The 19,342-nt window shown below is 40.9% G+C and overlaps 1 protein-coding gene across 1 annotated transcript in view; it reads right to left on the bottom strand.

Annotated features, from left to right (window-relative positions):
* USP12 (ubiquitin specific peptidase 12) overlaps positions 1-19,342 on the bottom strand; it is a gene marked incomplete at its 5' end in the record, with an annotated part of 79,583 nt that overhangs the window by 56,220 nt on the left and 4,021 nt on the right. The gene's annotated exons all lie outside the window — the stretch shown is intronic.

The following is a 19,342-nucleotide window of genomic DNA, read 5'->3' as shown; positions in this document are numbered from 1 at the left end:
CCGGGTGATCAAGGGTCAAGGATGCTACACTGGGATCCCAAAACAAGAGTTAATAAAGACGCTTCCTTTCCCACCATCGTTTTCCTGGAGGGCAAGTCACTTGCTGAAATTCAAAATTTCTTGGGTGAAAAACATAACTGCAGGGATCAGATAAGGCCAAGTGCGGCTTGTTTAGTGTCACAAGCCCAAAAAGATAAGTTAATCCTTGAAGCAAACAACATCTACATTCAACTGCTTTGATTCAGCAAGCTACAACAGTGCAAAACAAAGACATCAGGAAAATTCTGGGACGCACCTATGTCTGAGAAAAGATCCGCTCAGCAGGGCTGAGAGTAAGTGTCCTTCAGCTGCTGAAACAGCAAGAGGCTGAATGACACCCAGTGTTCACGGGTGGCCCTTCTTAAGAACTGCAGTAAAATTCATCTTTTAAAATAAACACAGATTTACATACTTTAAATACAACTAGAATACAATTTTCAGAATGCAGGGAGAAATCAGCGTGGGAACCTGAGTTTGGCGACATTATAAACTTCCCGTGCGGAGGCAGCGGGACCAGCGGGGGCCCGGAATCGGGGACAGAGTCTGAGCCCAAGCTCCGCACCACTTCATGAGCCATGAACAAGTCACTGTAGCTGGCTTGGTCTCCTCACCTTTTAACACAGGGAAACACCTACTCTGCTGAGCTCACAGGTGTGGAAATCAAACAACGAGGGTGAAACTTCACTTCGTAAAGGAATTAGAAGCATCAGTCACTCAAATTCTCCTAAGTGATCGTTTTAGCAAACTGATCAACACAATGGAAAATTCCAATAGAAGACAGTGAAGTACTTTACTTGTACTTTGTTTTGGAAGCTACTTGTGTAGGTAGAAGGAAAATACGCAGCTCTTTTTTGTGGCCTCTCCCGTTGCGGAGCACAGGCTCCAGACGCGCAGGCCCAGTGGCCATGGCTCACGGGCCCAGCCGCTCCGTGGCATGTGGGATCCTCCCGGACCGGGGCACGAACCCGTGTCCCCTGCATCGGCAGGCGGACTCTCAACCACTGCGCCACCAGGGAAGCCCCACAGCTCTTTAATCTATCCAAAAGTCTGAAGTTAGCTCCCTCTGGACAGCTGTAGTAAAGACTAGAACCAGCATCAGATCCCTTTTGTATGCCTTGTGTAACACTTTTATTTAATAAATACTGCAGGTTCACAAACTGAAAAACAATGCAAACTGTGGAGGGTAGAGAGTAAAACCTAAGTGTTAATTGCCACTCCCTCCCTTCAGGTCCTTTCCCCAGAGACACCGGCTGGGACCAGCTTGGTTTCAGCTCTAGGTGGTTATTATCACAGCTGTAAATAATCGTTATCTCGTCAACAGCTTTAAATCTGCCCTGCAAATGAAAAACTGGCACACACACACTCCTCCAACTCTCCTTCCCCATGTCACCTCCTAATTTTTATTACAAATCATTAGATTTAATACTGCTTTAGGGAATCTAGTAATTCTACATTTAAATCTCTAGCTAGATTAACCAATTTCATAAAGGACTAAATCCCGCTATGAAACCAGCTGCCTCTGCCTCTCCCTCTCTCCTTCCTCCACTTGTTTACTTACGCAGGGACCGTAACACTTACATTTGCTTCTGTAGTGACAACTAGATCTGCCACCCTTTACTCAAAACCCAAGAGCTCCACGGACAGCGGCCCAGGGGGCAGCTAACGCCGCTCAGGAGCTTGGCTCGAAGCAGAAGGGGAGAAAGGTGCTGAACAACTTCGACGTAAGAAAAGCTTAGTTACGCACGCGAAAGGCTTTACAGGTGACTGCCAGAAAACAAAGAAAATATCACTGCAACAGAAGGCGGTACAGGAAAGCCAAAAAGAACAAAGCGAAGGAACAGAAATGTGGCCCTTGGTCATTAAACTACTGCCACTTAAAGGAGAACCAAGTTTCTTGTTCTCTTTCAAGCTCCCGCTTTTCCTTAAGTTTCTGGAAATCCTTGCTTAGCTGTTCTGACTCGTGAATGAAAGATGACCAGCATCGGTATCTCTGGCTGGGATTCCTCCGCACTTGTCCTGAAAGCGGTGGTTCCCAGTTCCAAGGAAGCGGGTGCTTGGAGGAGTAGGGAGGCCGAGTACCAGGGGGCGTGGCTGAGGGTGGCTGCATCCCAGCCCCACGTCTGCAGGGACACCGGCCCACCACACGCCCCTCCCTGATCTCTCCACTCCTGAGCCCTAATGGCCTATCCGCCCCCCAGATAGGAGGTCACCCGCTCTCTGCAAAGACCACGTCTCTGGCCTGACCCCACGTGCCAGCTACTCTGTGTGAACAGGAAGAGAGAAGGCTCCCCTGAGCCAGCTCTTCCAGCGATTACCATGGTGATGGCATCACAGCCACACGCCAACCGTGAACGGCAGGCTCCAAATTCAAGCTTCCACGAGGGCTCTCCTGGCAGGACCACAGTCAATTGTTCTGTTCAGTGGTTCTTTTCTTTCCTGTCACTACTTTCCAATCCTCTAGGAATTCCTCAAAAAGATCTGGTCCATCGGTAGCACCATTTACCCTCTACCTCTGCTGAAGTTTAATGAACTAAGCACGAGCAGCCACTCAGCACACGCGTGCAGACACATCTTTCTGTTACTCCCACAGACACTGCCTGAGAGGTGGATGTGCACAGACTGGCCTCAGGGTCCTTTAGGACAGATTTCTTATAAAACAGGAGTTCTTATTTTAACAAGTGTATTACTTCAAGGAGTCTACTCTCCACAGAATATATTATCTAAATCATATAAAAAACTTTACTAATAAACACCTACAGTAATGGGAAGAGCCCCTCTGGTGCTGAATCAATCTCAGCAGAAGCGCGCAGCCCTCACCAAAGGCTGTTTCAGTCAGACCACTGCTCCCAGCAAGAATGTCCAACAGTGTTCTCTTCAATATGACATACAGAAATGTATGAGAAATTTACAGATCAATTATCTACTTCAGAAAAATATTCAAACTTGTTCTAATTTATAAAAAATAATTTTACTAGTCATACATATAACTGAAATGTGTCAGCACACTCAGACAAAAAGGACTAAAGAAGCTCTCTTTATAGGGTTGCTGAAGGCCCATGGGACAGAACTTGGAGGCAATGTCCAGGGACGTGCTTTGACCAAAAGCAATTCAATTTCTAAAATTTCTTTATCACATTTGGCTTGCCATCTAGACTCATCTTCTGTTACATTCTGAAACTGACACAGCAAAAGGGGAAAAAAAGGTCTCCCCTATTCAGTCCAAGAGGAGGGAGAAGTAAGAGTTCAGTGAGTCCAGGGTGAGAATGCACACATCACCTGCCCAAAAAGACGGGGCACCCTCGGAGAAGAGGGAGCTTCTTTCCATCCCGGTCCCCTAGAGTCTCTCCTATTACCAAACAACACTCTCACAATTACTTCATTTTGAACAACAAAGGGTTATCCGAGGAAGTCTGAAACAACCCCAATAAATGATAATTCTAATTCCTTTAGAAAAGAAGTCAGAAATTTGAACACATGTATTAATTATGCTAGAGATACGATCTCATTATAGTACGTGATGGATGTTATAACAAAGGCGCCTTTAAAATCACTTTCATAAAGGGTAGACTAGGTCAGCAATCACTGATACGTTATATGGCGATACCGGCAAACAAGCAAGCAAAAACCAGTGGTCAATATTACAGGAACAGATATGCCATTCCAAGCCACAGTACCCACCAATGCTTCAAGACCAATTTAGCAGTGCTGCCCGTAGGGATAGACGCACTTAAACGAAAGGAGAGATGACGCGCTCGGACCAACTGCACCGGATGCCACAAAAGTATCGAGAACAAAACGCTGCTGCTAAAGATGCCTACGAACAATCCGAAGATGAATCAAATTACATCACAAAATGAACGAAAACATTCACAATTTACTTTTTATCTCAGATCTCTATGGGTAACAAAACTTATAAATTAAATATAGGTAACCCTTTACTACATCAGCCGCATCCCTAAACATTTACATATTCAAACGCTTAAACATCGAGGTCTACGAAATACACGAATCCTAAGATATCTGCTGTTTTCTACATAGGATACGACCATATGTCCACATGCGCAGCCAGAGCAAGCTGGGGAGGGGGGCGAGGGAAACATGCTTCCTTCACTGTCGAGCTGGGTGAGACGCCCCACCCGGAACCCACGAGCTTTGTGTTCACGGGGTTCCTTCCGTCTACAAGTCAGGCAGAACTCCGGCTAGAATTCTTCCCACCAGAGGCCGGAGTTACTGCGGAGCTATGTTATCAGGGGACTGTCTCCCCAACACAGGTCCACGTGAAAAGCAACTGCGAAGAGCCGGCGAGGCCCCACCGCCGGCGGATTCTGAAATGACTTTGCGCACATGTGTGTAGCTGCCTACCCACTAGGCACCACGAGGACAAAGCAAGGTATGGACTAGACAGTCCACATCCGCAGGGAACATACAGTACAGAAGAGGAAGACCAGGATCCAGCACATAAAACGTTAAGTCACACAATATTTCGATAATAAAGCGATACCCAGGATTTGCCTCAAAATAATCCGGGAGGTTTACAGTAGGTGGGACGGAAGGAGACACTGGCTGGTCAAGAGGTGCTCTGGGCCGCAGCCAGTGGATAGGTGCACGGCGGCACATGATACTATGCATCTACCTTATGTCTGTTTTTCTGTAATAAAAAGAGACTACGCTTGGTTAAAACAAAATGCAAAACACGATTAACTGCCAAATAAGTGACACAGATAACTGATTAGTTCAGAAAGAGGCAGCCCCTCCACATAATATAATCACAAGTAAGATGTTTACCACACAAAGCAAGAATTAAACCTCAGTCAGACTGAGACTTCTCACTGATTGTGAACGCATCATTGTGGTGGACAGAATTAAAGCGTTCTCCTCAAGTGTGGGCAGGGCCAGTGACTTGCTTCCAACCAACAGAACACGACAACGTCACGGGACGACGATTCTGTGGTTGTAGAAGAGTCTGCATTGCTCCCAGGCTTGCTCTCTGGCTTCGAAGAAACAAGCTGCAGTGCTGTGAGACAGCCCATCCCCTGGCAGAGAGGGCGCCGCATGGAGGAGAGGATTACACGGAGGACAGGTTCCATGGAGGAGAGGGAACTGTAGGCAATCTCTCAGCGCTAACAGCCAGCCAAAAGCCAGGGCCCTCACTCAGCCCTGCCCTCTGCAAGGCTGCAATCAGTGTGTCGGCCAGAGCTCAGTTCTCATCACAGCCTCAACTGGCAGTGGATCTGTTATATGATAAATGTGTGTTGGCTTAAGCTGCTAAATTTGTGACTATTTTCAGTTCCAAAGCTCTACATTTGCCACATTTTGTATCGTGTTTGCCCCTTTAGTTGTGCTATTATTCCTTCTCTTGAGTTTAAAGAAATCATGATTCTAGAACTCTAGGATAATCCATGCTCACTATGCAGTAGGAGGACGCCGCCCCGCCCTGCCTGAGACAGTATGCCAGGTGCCACGGCACACCCTTCACTTCCAAAGGGCCCCAGGTGAGACAATAAATGATCCCGCAGCCTTGTATTCACATTCTATATGTTAATCATTATCTTGCCAGGCACAGTCACCTTATTCTTTTCAGTTTGCTCCTACCGAATACACTACACATCTCTAACTATTACTGTTAACATTTTGCTGGACTTTTCCCAGACTGATGATTTCTTCGGCAAAGAAGTTCAGCATACAGATAAAAATATAACATTTAAGATGCAGACACACTTAACGGAGCGCCTTCGCTTACATCTGAATGGAGTATGATTAGTTCCTGTAACGCTGATATACCCTACGTTCCTACAGCTGTGATAAATTTCCTACAGCTTATGCTACACACATGTATAAAGCTGTTTCAAAAACTGTCGTTCTTAGATAAACTTAATGTCTGAAACTCCTTTAGAAAGACAGTTTTCCCACAGCAATTCTAAACATGCAAGGCCCACCTTAAATTATCTTACATGGTAGGATATAAATAAATGCAGGTAAAGTCATACACAAGTACTTGCCTATACTGATTCCGATATTTAATTTAAAAACAATTTCTTATATGGCTAATGTGAACTAGGTACTATGCTAAGGACGGAGTATACAAACTTGACTTATCCCTACAGAAAAGGAAACTGAAGTTCTGCCTTTGTTGTTCACCATCAATGTACAAGTGACAGTGAAAAAGATATTCTAGGATTATTGTCCCTCAAAAAGGTTCTACTAATTACCCTATAATAAGGTAAAATACAAATTAAAAGCTCACTTCCTACTTGCAAAACATATTACTAGTGTACTTTCATTAAAAATCACAATATGCAACGTAAAAAGCTATTTACGAAGCCCATTTACAGTTTCTCATCTAACATAATTCTAATCTCAAAAACAGACTAGTTCTTTTAATACATACAGTATGTTTTTGGTAGGGCCTAACAGAGAAAAAATAGAGAAACTCCTGCACTGTCCCATGAAAGAGAAGATGGTGGGAAGATGGTGGGTAGTGACTGGGAGGGAACATGACGGTGGCATCAGAAGTGCTGATAATGTTGTTTCTTAATATTGGAGCTGGTACACAGGTGTATTTAATCTGAAAATTCACTGAGGTTTATACTTATACGTTAAGCAAATCAGTATAGTTATGAAAACATATAGAAAGTCAAAAGTTTTAGATTATGAAATCTTGATCTATATCAACAAGGTATATTAATCAAACAAATAATTTTTAAGGCTTATTATGTCCCCATAGGCAATATAAGCTACAATAATATTATAATAATAATAAGAGGTACCATTTATTAAGTATCTATAATGGGCCAAGGACGATACTAGGTACTTGATATATATAATCTATTTTATCTTCAAAACAACCCTTTTAGATATTATCCTAATTTTATAGATAACAAAACCAAAATTAGCACTTTGAATCCTTAAGAGACTGGAAATTTGACTAATACTACTCTTTCTTCATACGTAAATGAAGCTATATCTAGCTATAACAGATTCATTTTAAAAGATCTTAACTTGAAATTTAAAATTTTTAATTGCAAAATGTTCATCTGCTCCAACAAGAGATTGGAAGATTTCACAATTATTTCCATGTCAGCTGACAGTGAGTATTCAGCCAAAACAACGTACTAAAACTACAGATTACTACATAACTTCAAAACACTACACAGGAATTCCACTAAAGCCTTCTGTAAGCACTCCAATTAAAAAGGAAGAGCATTCAAAGAAGTTAAGGGGAAAAAACTAATGTTAAATCTAATTTGAAAATATTAATGTGAACTATTAAAAATATGATTTCCTTCATTGAATATGTGTGTAACTTTTAATCTAAAGGTTAATTTTTTTCATTAGAACCTAAATTAAGAAAGAGGTAAGTATAATTCAAAACTACAAAGAGAAGGCCCTACTCCCCGGTGGGAAGTGCTGACGCGCCAGGGTTTACAGGCGCTGATGATCCCTGACATCCAGTGACTCCACCACGGTGCTGGACAGACCCTTCCCCGTGTCTGTCCCTCCCCCTTTCTACTCACCCAAAACTGCCTAAATTTTTAACACATTTATTTATTTATTTTTGGCTGCACTGGGTCTTCGTTGCTGCATGCAGGCTTTCTCTAGTTGCAGCAAGCGCGGGCTACTCTTCGTAGTGGTGCGTGGACTTCTCCTTGCGGTGGCTTCTCTTGTTGCAGAGCATGGTTTCTAGGCGCATGGGCTCAGTAGTTGTGGCGCACGGGCTTAGTTGCTCCGTGGCATGTGGGATCTTCCCGGACCAGGGCTCGAACTCATGTCCCCTGCATTGGCAGGCGGATTCTTGACCACTGCGCTACCAGGGAAGTCCCCGAAACTGCCTAAATTTTGACTGGGGATTTCCACCTGCAGTAAGAAGCTAATGTGTAGACAAATCAAGAGAAGTGCTAGTGTGTTATTAAAACTCATTTTGCTGATACAGGGAATTCATAATTTGTGACTGAGTACACAGTGAGCCATGAAAACACAGGGTTGCTCGCAGACACCTAAGGAGCTGAAGAAGGGACCTAACATTTACTGAACCAGACCCCTGACATACTATCTTATTTACTCCTCCTAGTAACCTCAGAGCAGTATTTTTGGACAAGCAGTTGAGTATGGCAATTATAAACAAAGACTCTGGATCCAGACTTCCAGGGATTTGAATCCCAGCTCTGTAAGACACTGGGAAACCTCCTTAAGCTACCTGTGCCTCAGTTTTCTTATCGGTAAAAGATAACACCAGTTCCAACCTCAAAGAACTACTGTGAAAACTAAATGAATTAATACATGTAAAGGACTTAGAATAATGTCAAGCACACAGTAAGCACTACCCAATTGTTACACATATTATTTTTGGTCCATTTTACATGTAAAGTAAACTCAAGGGTTTAAGGGAATATGTCCAAAGTTGTAACTAATAAATGGCAGAGGGGAAACTTGAACGCGGGTCTGTGTCAGACACAGAACGCCTACTCTTCATCACACTACCCTCCCCAAACGTCAGGTTCTCCTCAAGTAACCATACAAGTGTAAGACATTTCCCAGTGAGTCTCCTTCTTGAAGAATGACAGGTAGCAAAAGACATGAAACTCTGAGCCCCACTTTTCCACGTGGCAACGGTAGCCCTTCTGCGTGAACCACGTGCCACGATGCTGCTGAGCCAGAGTAACCGATCAGGGCTAAAACACATCTTGTCCGTTTGGCTAATGAGCTGAATTTATACACTGTTTCTATGGGAGAATCAATAATGAGCGCCAATCAACTGACTTTAAAAAGACCTTTGAAAAAAAAAGATCTTTGGAAATCAGTCTGTTAGTTGAAGACTTCCTGCATAACCACTTTCTTCCAATGCTTGCTATTCCAGTTTGGTAGCTTCTCAGAAGGAAGGACAAATTAATAATAACATAAACTAGTTCCCACATAACTTCAATCTAAACCACTATGTTGAAGGAGTTCATTTAGAATCTGCTTATCACTGTGAAATATCGGGATCTCAGACTTAGTTCCCCTGTACTACTTGTTACTATAAAAGGCTAGTTGTCATAAGGTCCTTTTTTAACTCCAAAACTCTCTAAATCTGTTACACCAAACTTTTGTTATCAACAGAAAAAATGAGAAACAACAAAAATATATCTTGGTTTCCAAGACATCACAGACTAGAAAGATATACGAGCGAATATATTAAAATGTCTGATTTGAGAGCACTAACATTAATAATTAACTCAATTACCCACAGGACAGTAAAAGAATATTTAATACAAATTGTGTTTTAAAAACCATGTTTGCCACATATGGAAAAGACCAAGAGAACATACAAAAAACATGTTGTCAAATACTAGTAATTGATTAATGGGTTATAGGTGACTTTTAGTTTCTTTACACATTGCTGTCCATCACAAACATTTATTCCTTTTATAATCAGTAAAACAGTAAAATTTCTTATTAAGTATCCATGTAACTAAAAGAAAATATTACACAGCTGTGAAAGACTTGGGTGTGGGAGGCTGGGTAGAAGGTGACGGATTGAGCAGTCACAAAGAGGAAAAAAAAAAATCAAGCAGTCAGCTAACTACTGATACATCGACTTCCAGAAAAGGTCAGCCACTATTAGTTTAATGCAAAATTAAGTATAAATTCCACCAACTACAGAGCTCCAATCCTGGCTCATAAGTGAGGTTAGAGATATTTAAACTAGTTAGTTTAAAAGATACCCAAACTAACTAATTGCTACTCCCCTTAAAAAACTACAGTTCCTTGAGTCCCTATCTTATTTCTGAAAGAACTTAAGATGGCAATACTCCTTTAAGCCATCTGTTATGAATTGAACTGTATCCCTCGCCCCAAAAAAAGATATATGGCAGTCTTAACTCCCAGTAGCTTGGATTGTGACCTTACTTAGAAACTGGGTCTTTACAGAAGTAATCAAGTTAGAATGAGGTCATTAAGGTGAGCCCAAATCCAATGACTGATGTCCTTATAAAAAGGGGAAATTTAGACACAGACACACACAGAGGGAAGATGATGTGAAGGGACACAGGTAAAAGTGGCCATTGACAAACCAAGGAACACCTGAGGCTCAATACTTCCAGGTGAGGCTATCAGAGGCTAGGAGAGGCCTGGAACAGATGTTTCTCTAACATCTTCAGAGGGGGCATAACACTGCCAACACCTTGGATTTGGACTTCTGGCCTCCAGAACTGTAAGACAATAAATTTCCCTTGTTCTATGCCACCCAGTTTGCAGCTCTTGTTACAGAAGCCCTAGAAATCTAATACACCATCCGATAAACATGCAGCGGGACACCCTCATAACCACTGCCTTTCCAAAGAACACTAAACAATTTGATCTGTAGAATAAATACACAGTGAAGCTAATCTACAGGCACAACAACATATAACTCATGAAAGGAATTCATACTATCATTTCATTTTAGTTTGAGTCCAATTTTCTTATGAATGTCTTCTGTGAGAATGTAATATTTAACTATAGTAATATATTCTTGGTTGAGACGTAACGATTCTGAATTAATCTAATCATTCTGACCTACAAAGTTGATATGTTATACTATAACGAAAATGTTCCCCCCCCCCAAAAAAAACAAACTCCCAACTGAAAGGTACAGGCATTTAACATAAACCAGAATTTAAGAATATATAGGTCAGGGCTTCCCTGGTGGCGCAGTGGTTAAGAATCCGCCTGCCAATGCAGGGGACACGGGTTCGAGCCCTGGTCCAGGAAGATCCCACATGCCGCGGAGCAACTAAGCCCGTGAGCCACAACTACTGAGCCTGCACTCTAGAGCCTGCGAGCCACAACTACTGAGCCCACGAGCCACAACTACTGCAGCCCATGCACGTAGAGCCCGTGCTCCACAAGAGAAGCCACCGCAGTAAGAAGCCCGCGCACCACAACGAAGAGTAGCCCCCGCTCACTCCAACTAGAGAAAGCCCGCGTGCAGCAACAAAGATCCAACTCAGCCAAAAATAAATATAAATAAATTTATTCTTTTAAAAAAGAATATATAGGTTAAAAACACAAAGAGACCCACAAAACAGGCACATGATAGTGAAAATGCTGAAAGTCAAAGACAAGGAGAAAAACTTGAAAGCAGCAAGAGAAAAAGGATGAGTCGCTTAGAAGGGACGCCAATAATACTGACAGCTGACTTCTCAACAGAAACGAGGCAGCAAGAAGGCAGTGGGGTAACACAGTCAAAGTGCTCAGATAAAAAAACTGCCAGCCAAGAATACTAAATCTGGCAAAGCTTTCAGACTAAAGGTGAAACAATGATTTTCCCAGACCAAACCAAACCAAACAACCCTGACAACTTTTTGCTAGCAGACACGACTTAACAAGAAATACTAAAGGAGGCTGTTCAGGATGAAAGCACATGACCTCAGGTAATAGTTGTTGTCCACATGAACAAAACAAGAGGACCCGTGACAGCAACTGTTTCACTACAGAGGACACCATAAACACATTTTTTTCTTTCTCCTCTTAACTGATTTAAAAAGCAATTGTATAAGATAGTTATGTATGTACAATATATAAAGTATTACTGGGCCCATGGTATAGATAAATGTAATATACGTCATACATATACCAGTAACAGCACAAAGGGGCGGGTTGGAGCAAAGCTGTAATGGGCTTAGCAAATAGATGGTAAAGTACTAATTATGACAATGTATTGCTGTGTTTATAACATTAACAGATGTAATATATATAAAAATAAAGCCCTAAAAGGGGAGAAAGGGAACGGACATATATAGGAATAACATTCCTATACACCACTGGAATTATGCTAGTATAAATCTAAAGGTGATTCTGACAAGCTAAGATGTATATGGTAAAATTTATAATTTTATAAATTTTTTCCGACTCCTGTCTTTTTTCCTATTTCCCCTTTATTGCTTTCTTTTGCATTAAGTGTTTTCTAATGTAGCATTTTACTTTCATTATTGATTTTTTCATATATATGAAAAAAATATATAAAGGACTGCAAGTCCTTTGAGGACAAAGTCTGAAACTTAAATGCAACTCTAGTGTCTAGTACATAACCTACTTAATGAACATCACTGATACTGATTTGTAAAAATGAACCTGACTGCTCCATTGTTGCATTGGGATAAATCGTATCCCCCAATAAAAACACCTGAAAGTCCTAACCCCCAGTACCTCAGAATATGAACCTTATTTGGAAACAGGGTCATTACAAGGGTAATCAAGTTAAAGGTCATCAGGGTGAGCCCTAATCCAGTATGACTGACGTCCGTATAAAAAGGGGAAATGTGGACACAGAAACAGGCGTGGACCGAGGGAAGACGATATGAAGGAACAGAGACAAAGTGGAGGACATCAAGTGAAGATGAAGCAAAGACTGGAGTGATGCATCCACAAACTAAAGACTGCCCGGGAACCACCCGAAGCTACAGGAGAAAGGCAGAGAGCAGCCTCCCCACAGCCTCCAAAGGCGCCAGCTCTGCCCACCCCCCAGCCCCTGCTGATTTTGGACTCTGGCCTCCAGAGCTGTGAGACCGTAAAACTCTGTTATTTTAAACCACAGTTTGGGGTTCTTGGTTTTGGCAGCCCTAGGAAACCAACACAATTGACGTTAAAGAAAATGAAAATATGCAATCAGTATTATATAATCCAACCTTTCTAGTATGATCAACACTGAAGATGATGGAGAAATGAGCACAGTTCTGACCTAGAATGAAGCAATATAATGACAAAGAAAAATGTCCATTATATTCAATACATTAAGTGAAAAGAGCAAGTTGCAAATTTTATTGGGGGGGGTGATGACACACACAATACTGTATGTTTATATATGCTCAGGTAATATCCAGCCACACAAACACACACACACAGACTCTAACAAATAATTAACTCTTGGAAAGGGCTGCCCCCTCCTTCTCTTTGCAAGAGATAGGTTTTTTTTACTTCACACAATTTTGTACTCTTTAAAATAATAATTTTTTTTGACTTTTTAAAAATGAAGAATTAAAAGAAACTACTGTTTCCAAGGAAACCAAAGGTCATAGTATTCTTTAACAATGCATACAGCTAAACCTGAGTGGTTTATTTCACTTTTAAAATCCTCATTTTGATAGTTCAAAACAATTCATTCAACCTCAAAGGCATATATACCACCCCATTTCTAAAAGCGACCACGTCATTATAGTTCAGAATCAGTACTAAACATAGGTTGGCTGTAAAAAAGACAGAAGGAAAATAAGACAAAAATAGGTCTATTAATAAAAATTTCCCATAGGCAAGTATTTAAAGAGGAGTTCTGCGGTATTACAAATAAATAGATGAAGAGATAAATGCTTTCGAATACTTTTTTCTAGCATTTAAATACAATAAAAATATATAATTGACAGCTTTAAAAAAATAATATTTACCAACCACTCCATGTCTACCAGGAATACAATTCTGAAGCTTTTTACAAATATTCTATCATGAAATTTCATTTCTCAACAGGGCCACGCCTACTCAGCCCAGCCTTCTTCCTGTCACAGCACCACGTCCCATTTAGAGAGGGCTCACCAGCTTTACGTCAACCAAAAATGGACCCAAATATCCTAATTCTTGTTAAGCATCCAGCCTGGATTTATCGTCTCTACGTTTGCTAAACCGGCTTGCGAAGTACTCAGCACCAGCACCACTAAGGCCACCGAGCGCCAGATCTCCACACACATTCCCCGGGAAGCTGAAAACTACAGAAGTCACCTCCCACCTCACCAAGTTTGCCGAGATGACCCTGGTCATCATTAACAGAACACGCTGAGGTGGTATAATAAGCACAGTGCGGTCCCAGAAGTAAAAAGGAAAGATGGTGACATCTGGGGTGAAACACTGCAACCAAGAGAGAGAGACGGCAGGACACGAGAAAGGAAGGGCAAGGCAGCCATGCCACCTTGAAAGGACTAAAGTAATAGAACAAACCACAAACAGAGAGACAGAAAAGGTGGAAGAGTCCACTTACATCTTTTCAGTTGAAAAGGGCAATCTATAAATGTCTTCAGAGAAGAAGACAAGCGAAGAAGATGCAGATTTTCAAGTGTGGTCATCAGGTGAAGGCTGGATTTTCACAGGGAAAACCCACCAGAAGTTGGGTGTTCTCTGCACGACCATAACCCATTCGGGACACACCGAATGGGAAGCTCTGTAAGACCAGAGCTTATCATGGTCATCTCTGTATTCTCAGGACCCACATACACCCTGACAGAATGCAAGCCTCCACGAATGCTTCCTGAAAGTACTCATGAAGAAAGACACTTTACAAAAAAAAACAAAAGACAGAGAACACGTCGCTATTAGCTTAAAAATAATAAATCCACCCCTCCTTCCATGAAAAGCACTTATATACTTACCATCAGGCAGAAGGCTTACTTAGGTCACTGAAATAAAAAGCACTAAAATAAAATCAAAGGCAATAATATTCTAACTCCATTAAAGTACACCACTATTCACAAGGAGGAAATGCTGGTTGGTTCCTGCACCTACGAAGCATTTCAATAAGAACATCTGTCCGTTATCACTGGAAGAACATCCACTTCTTGTTTTCAGTTGGAAATAAATTGTTATTGGCATGCAGCTTTAGATGCATGGACGACTACAGATGGAGATTCTAAGCACGCTTAGACATTCCGTAGACACCACACAACTCTTAGGAAAAGCTAATGATCTTTCTTTTGAAGCAGCGGCAGCAAAGGATAAGCCAGTGAACACACAGGAGAGTGAAGATACACAGCACCTCACGCAATCACGTTCTACATTAAATATCACGTACTTCACACTACATGATATCACAACATTCTTGACTGAGTACTTCTGTGAAAGTAAAGACTTCATAGGTTTTCTTCCAAAACGAATTACGTATATAAACTGTCTCTCCCCTTCTAATACAACTTCTATGCACAAGGTTTTAAATGATGAAGTCTTATGTATAGTTATTTTCAACAATACTGGGTCTCTGATTAAATTTTTAAATTCAGCAACCCATTAACGCCTCACAACATCTAGCATTTACCCTTTTCTACCGACACCTTATTTTACAGATATTCAAATAATCCTCTTCTAAAAAAAGCAGGTTGGGTAACTGCACCGCAGGCCAACAAGAGATATCATTCCAGTGGGGGCAGAGGCATGAGTGAATCAAGTGCAACAATATGGCCTCAGGAAAGAACAGGAAAATCTGAAAGGAAATAAGGCCTGAAGCTAACACACACTTCATTCTAACAATGACAAAAAGTTGGTATGCTATTTTTTTGGTAGAAAAAATAAGACTTTTCTTCTAAAAGTAGTATTCCCAACTTATCTAAACTTCTAGAACATATTTGAGAATGTTACAAATTAGAACATTTTTATTCCCATACGAAAGGAATAAAATCTTTCTACAAAATATTCAAAACAGGGAAAAAAGATAATCTACATTCTTAGTTTGCAATATAATAATCTAGCTCACTTAACTTCAAAGTAAATGTCTGCTTTCTCAGCGGCATATAGTATTAATAAACTAATTTTTCTTATGATGAAAATGAACTAAAATAACTGCATTTTACTTTAAAAATTTCAATTTTGGTTACTAGAATTAGTAGTGCCAATGAGTCCTTACCTCATGGAGGGGAGCAAGTCACTTTACAAAGGTAATAATAATAACTACAAACACTACAGATGATTAACCCTGGGCCAGGTACCATTCTATAACCCTATGAAGTAGACATTATTTCACCCCCATTTTACAGACAAGAAAACCGTGGCACAGCGAAGTAACTTGTTCAAGGTCACACTCACACCCACAAAAATAAATGCAGAATCTCAAAAAGGGTACAAATTCAAATCTTTTTTTTAAATTTAATTTAATGTATTTATTATTTTTGGCTGTGCTGGGTCTTTGCTGCTGTGCACAAGCTTTCTCTAGTTGCTGCGAGTGGGGGCTACTCTTCGTTGCGGTGCTTGGGCTTCTCATTGCAGTGGCTTCACTTGTTGCAGAGCATGGGCTCTAGGCACCTGGGCTTCAGGAGTTGTGGCACGCGGGCTTCAGTAGTTGTGGCTCGCAGGCTCTAGAGCGCAGGCTCAGTAGCTGTGGCACAAGGGCTTAGTTGCTCCGTGGCATGTGGGATCTTCCCTGACCAGTGATCAAACCTGTGTCCCCTGCATTGGCAGGTGGATTCTTAACCACTGCGCCACCAGGGAAGTCCCTCAAATCTTTTTTTAAAATGGCATCGTTAAAGAAAACAACGTCAAAAATAAGTAAACAGCGTGGATTAGCCTGTTAATGAATAAAATGGTGCTATCACTAACCTCCAGTAAATATTTTTGAAGGAAGAAATATTTACTTTGGACCGTAATTTTCCATAAATTCTATAACATTAAAAAAAAAAAAACAAACAGGGGGACCTCCCTGGTGGTCCAGCAGTTAAGACTCTATGCTTCCACTGCAGGGAGTGAGGGTTCAATCCCGGGTCAGTGAACTAAGATCCCAGAAGCCAACCGGCGTGGCCAAAAAAACAAACAAACAAACAAGAAAAAAACAAACTAGGAAACTAAGTATAATTCATATTTAACTATATCTAATTCCACGCACCTTATATTATTTAAAACATCATCAGATGCAACCTACTGAATGGGAGAAACTACTGCAAATCATATATCTGATAAGGGACTAATATCCAAAATACATAAAAGAACTCAGACAACTCAACAGCAAAAAAAACCAATGCGATCAAAAAATGGACAGAAGATCTGAATAGACATTTTTCAAAAGAAGACATACACATAGCCAACAGTAACATGAAAAGATGCTGTACATCATTAACCATCACAGAAATACAAATCAAAACCACAATGAGATATCACCTCATACCTGTCAGAATGTGTCAAAAAGACAAGAAATAACAAGTGTTGGTGAGGATGTAGAGAAAAGGGAACCACACTGTGCACTGTTGGTGGGAATGTAAGTTGGTGCAGCAACTATGGAAAACAATATGGAGGTCCCTCAAAAAATTAAAAATAAAACTACTATATGATCCAGCAACTCCTCTTCTGGATATTTATCAAATAAAACAAAAATACTAACTCAAAAAGATAAATGCATGCCTATGTTCAAGGCAGCGTTATTTACAACAGCCAAGATATGGAAACAACCTGATGTCATCAATGGATGAATGGATAAAGAAGATGTGGTACATGTATACAATGGAATATTACTCAGCCATAAAAAAGGACTAAAAGTCTTACCATTTTCGACGACATGGATGAATATCATGGGTATTATGCTAAGTGAAGTAAGTCAAAGACAAATACCATATTATCTCACTTATATGTGGAATCTTAAAAAAAAAAAAGTCTCATAGAACAAAGAACAGACTGGTGTTTGCCAGAGGTGGTGGAGGTGGGGGGGTGGAGAGAAATGGGTGAAGGGGGTCAAACAGGTAAAAGAAAATCAATTAAACACAATTAGCATTCCCAAAATGATGGTATCAACAATCATTTATAGGGCTTCCCTGGTGGTGCAGTGGTTGAGAGTCTGCCTGCCAATGCAGGGGCCGTGGGTTCGTGCCCTGGTCCGGGAAGATCCCACATGCCGCGGAGCGGCTGGGCCTGTGAGCCATGGCCGCTGAGCCTGCGCGTCCGGAGCCTGTGCTCCGCAACGGGAGTGGCCGCAACAGTGAGAGGCCCGTGTACCACAAAAAGATAAAATAAAAAATAAAATAAAATAAAATTTATAAACACTCAAAGGATCAGAGAATACTGAGTTTTCGATCTAGAAGGAAACAAACACAGAAGGAATATTTACGCGTCTAGTCCAACCCCTTTATTTTACAGATGAGAAAAACCAACCCACAAAGTTTTAGGAGACTTTCCCATATGCACAGATCTAAATGTCAAAATTTGGATTAGAAGTTTCCTTCTGGTCCAACTGCTCTTTTTAATATACCATGCAGTAGGATACATTACAAAATACTATATTAAGTTTCTGGAATTGAGCTACTGAAAGAGAATTCAACACAAAATCAGATTATTTAAATCTAAAAAATGAAGGTTTCTGGAAAGGAATTAATGCTAGCTAAACAAATGCTTAAATAATCTTTCCTGAGACAGTAAAAGTTTCAGGAGAGCTTCAATAAATCTGACTTTAAAGGCAGGAAGAAAGAACTTGTGAGAAAATGGAAGTGGACTCAGTCTCTGGGGGCCTATCAGAAGCCCAGAACCAAGGAAGAAAACTAGGTATGTTGCGATCAAGTCTGGCTGAACTGGCCACATGGGTCGTGGGACAGTAAATAATTAACCTACTCAGAGATCTATTATAAAAAGATTAGTTGGAGGTGGAAGGAGAAAACCACCAAGAGGTAAGCAAAGCCAAATGATATGAGACTAGAGTCTTTATACCTGTTTCACCTAATTGAACATGGTATTTAAAATGATACTTTTTAAGCATATGAAAAGTTTCAAATCCCAATGGTCTTACCTTTATTTGTGGTAAGTGCCAATAATTCACGTGGAAAACTGAAATGTGAAATTTTACCTAGGGCATAGTTTTTTGAAAAAGACAAGACGGACTTCCCTGGTGGTGCAGTGGTTAAGAATCCACCTGCCAATGCGGGGGACACGGGTTCAAGCCCTGGTCCGGGAAGATGCCACATGCCACGGAGCAACTAAGCCCGTACGCCACAACTACTGAGCATGCGCTCTAGAGCCCACGAGCCACAACTACCGAGCCTGCATGCCACAACTACTGAAGCCAGCATGCCACAACTACTGAAACCTGTGCGCCTAGAGCCCGTGCTCCGCAACAAGAAGCCCGCACACCGCAACGAAGAGTAGCCCCCGCTCACTGCAACTAGAGAAAGCCCATGCGCAGCAACAAAGACCCAATGCAGCCAAAAATAAATAATATAAATTAAAAATAAATTTAAAAAATAAAAATAAATTAAAAATAGACAAGACAAGGTCTGGGAGGGAAAGTAAGTTATTTTCTTTTCTGCTGCCTTAAGAGTTTCCAAACTCTTTTTTATAGAATACGTTCCAAATTTTCTATAATGAGAATGTGCAATTTTTAATGTCCAATATGTATTTTAGCCAAATTCGAATGATCAGCAGGCTTAAATAAAACTTATTCTAAAGAATCTCTCTGCTAAGGTCCTCAAACACATGTTCAAACATTCCTTATCCAACCATTTATATGACAGAAGACTCCTTATTTTTGAAGTTTTCATCTCTCCTAAATTAACATTAAAAACAGCAAAATTATTAAACCAATGGCAACTCACTTTGAATGTTCCCATCACAGGAAACACTTTTT

The sequence above is a fragment of the Grampus griseus genome, assembly GCF_964374135.1.
Source record: "Grampus griseus genome assembly, chromosome: 18".
NCBI classification, from domain to species: domain Eukaryota; kingdom Metazoa; phylum Chordata; class Mammalia; order Artiodactyla; family Delphinidae; genus Grampus; species Grampus griseus.
The sequence above is the reverse complement of the archived record's forward strand: the minus strand, read 5'-3'. Positions and strand labels throughout refer to the sequence as shown.